This window comes from Opisthorchis viverrini (assembly GCF_000715545.1).
Source record: "Opisthorchis viverrini unplaced genomic scaffold opera_v5_209, whole genome shotgun sequence".
Classification (NCBI taxonomy): domain Eukaryota; kingdom Metazoa; phylum Platyhelminthes; class Trematoda; order Opisthorchiida; family Opisthorchiidae; genus Opisthorchis; species Opisthorchis viverrini.
In genome coordinates this window covers 185497-188897 of record NW_008751867.1, presented here as the reverse complement: position 1 = coordinate 188897, position 3401 = coordinate 185497, and positions in this window count along the sequence as shown.

Genomic DNA, 3401 nt, shown 5'->3' with positions numbered 1-3401 from the left:
CCATCTCCACTTTTGCTCGTTGTAACTCAGGCCATTTACCTAACCACCCAAGGTCACCCACGGCTAGCAATGGTTTTCAGTTTTAGTTCATGCCACTTGACTGTCTTTGAACTAGTCGGACTTCATGCGCATTGTTCTCAATAAGTTGAGAAATAACCTATTATTACCATATCATCGGGTATTCCCCACTGTTTATAACATTGTCCCTTTTTATGCAATCCGCACCCCCACAAATCCCCCAGTCGTGCTCCATTCTGCCTGTAAAACTATGATCATCTCAGACAATATGCCACCCATCAATTGGGAATAAACCTTATTATTATTAATGCTGGAAAACGATATGCTTGCGCCTTGCCAGTGTGACCGACGGAAAATCCTGGAGGTCGAGGGTTACGTTCTGACCGTGGTCTACCGAATGACTAGGTATGCGTGTTCCCTCGCTCTGTGGCACTTAGGCCTGCGACCACCAAAGCTGCACTATCATGGTGTTGAAACAAACAGGATGAGGTCATCCTACGTTAACTAACTTAGTTCGTGGTGCAAAAGAAGCAGGTACTCTCAGGCGGCTGACACCTATTCTGAAGAATGCACATGCCCCTCTTCCGGGCAATGTGATTCCCTTGCACTTATTTGTTCTCTGTATTTAGGGATCGGCCGGCACCAAGCAGTGAGAACTGTTTTACACATATTTTTTAAGTCGCTTGCCAATCAATCAACAGTGGCTTCCGTATCACAACCCACCAGAAAAAGGCCCTTACTTTTGTTCCCAAGCCCCCGCGATTACTTTGAAAGCCTGCGTAATAGCTCAATGAAAACTCCTCACGAAGGAGGTCTTACGCTTCCCGGAGGGACATATGCACTTATCAAAACGACCGACACAATATTTTACGTTGTCTCGTTTGAAAACCTCCCGGTAAATATGGATGTGCGCGCTCCGACCAGCTGATCAAGCACCATGTTAGTCGCCTGCGTCAGCTCTCCGCTGTGATCGACGTCATGTTCTTCATGGCATAGATCGCAAGCCGTAGTAGAACACTGCTGCTTGACAACAAACTTGCACGACCTTTCCGGAAATGATGGATGCGGCTTCGGCGATTTCAACTCGTAATAGCAGTTATAAATTATTTGCGTGAGGGACATCTCCGCTTATTTTACTCCCAAAATGGCCATATAGTTTTTGGAACGTTCAGCAAATGACTTCAGCTGCAAGAACACCTGAAAATGTAAGTGACTGTAAGTGGTTCACCTTCTTCCGCAATTCGCGATTTCTTATTACATTGGGCAACCTATTTGCAGCCGGTGGTGTTTTACGATCTTGAAGATTCGCTCACTTAAACAAATCACTTATGTAGCTACTTTGCAAAATAATTCGGTATACATAGACATCCTGCACTATAAAGTGACGGCATCAACAATGTCGTAGAGTTCGGGAAGTTACTCCTTTTATGTGAATACTGAGGGGTTTAAAATACCACCTCACAGAAGCTTCTTCTTCGTAACGTTTCCGTTGTGAAACAGAATCCTCCACTGTGTCACGTCCAGTCCTTGCTAGACCGTTTCAAATCGCATTGCCTCACCTTTATTCTTTTCATTGATTATATCCGCTACCAACCTGTGTTGCTTCATTAAAGATTCAGAACTTCATCCGGCTAACTTCACTGGTATCCACGATTCACTTAGTAGTATTTGTATTTAACTTGGAACGTTCGCATATGTGGCGCTTATTTATAAATGCATCCATAGGTATACCACCATTTGCCCTAGAGCTCTCTCTCAGCAGCAAAAACTCCACACAGCTTATTGGACGGGGCCGTAAGGACTCCATTTTGCTCGATGAAATTTTCAACCACTTTACCAAATTTGAACTACGCTTAACATGTTCCGTCATTTTGTTTACGCTGCTGCCACCAGTAGCGCCTGCCGTACATGCGACCTTGGCACACATTATGGCAAACTGTCAGCTGTGCAGCTGTCAAGTTAAAACGGCCATAAGTGATTCCTCATTTTGTTTCCACATTACACGTGATAAGTAAACCTGCAGATCAGTGCGACTGACAAGTACACACGTACTCACGGCATAAAACCCAATAGGTCCGCCGGCAATCAAGGGACCTCACGGTATCGGTAAGCTCCAAGTGCATACTACATATCATCTTCCGTAATCTAAGTTCTGTACACCACACAGACTTATGATTGCCAGTCATCGCGCACTCTCTGCGCAGTATTCAACGGGAGTCTATACCTGTTACCAAGTTATTTTGTGTGCTAAATACGCACACGGGACAGCTTTACCTTCCTCAGCCTATCTGGATGCTGTCAACATCTGGCAGATATTTTTCGCTCACTGTTGAGATGGTACCAAAGGTTAAACCGGACAGGCTATCACGAACAAACAAATTCTGAAAGCCCAAGAGCACACACGCAGGACGCTGCGAAGCATAGCTTAAATTTTGGTGTCGATCCACTGGCACACCATAGCACCGAGCGCAAGCTGGGGCCGCTCTTTCTGGGCTATTTGAACCCGGCAATCGGCACCGAGCAACTGACCAGGAAAACGTCCTAGGGACAGGAAACGAAACGCAGGTCATTCTCAGAGGCAAAGCCCTCAGTCGATTTACCATTATTTTGAGATTAGGGCAGAAATTAGCCATTTGGTTGGTCAAAAATTCTTCGAGAGCATGCACCACCCCATATATCTGCGTGGCTTGAAGTTACAAAGAGATCCAGGGCCTCGCAGGTAAATCTAATGCACAAAGGCTTAAGCACGCTAACCTGCAGATCTCATGACTTAGCCCGCGATTATTCCGTTGCGTTTTCAATGCCCGGGGATTTATTCAGTCTTCCCCGATCAGCCGATCTATGATACGACTGCATAAAAGGAAGCGCATGCATGCCCTCATTGGCAAAATTTTCCTGAAAAAACTGACGCCGCTCACTCTTCTTGCCTGTGGTTGTGTGATGGGCAGGTGCACATAATTAACTCAGTGTCCCTCTCCATTTGATACGAGGGTTAACCGTGTGAACAGTCGGGCGATGAGAGTGCGCACAGTGTATCCACCGATATATGTTAATTTATAAATGTAGTGTTGATGTGCGATGTTTCCCGGTGCTGCAGTTTTGAGAGCCAAAGACTGGATGATCGAGGAATCGGTACCGTCGTAAACAGGAGGCTGATATGGCAGTTGGTGGAGTTAGTTGCGGGGAATTTGATCTCCAACTGATGACGTGTAGGCAAAGCTATCAGAGACATTAAAGTAGGAAAGGCTATATTCTGCCAGGTATTTTGCCACACTGAGAAACTTATTTCAACGAACTAACTATGATGATATAGTCCTTGTACAAACGGCCAAGAAATAGAGCAGCCAAACGAAACAGTCAAAAACATCGGTGAATAACGTGGG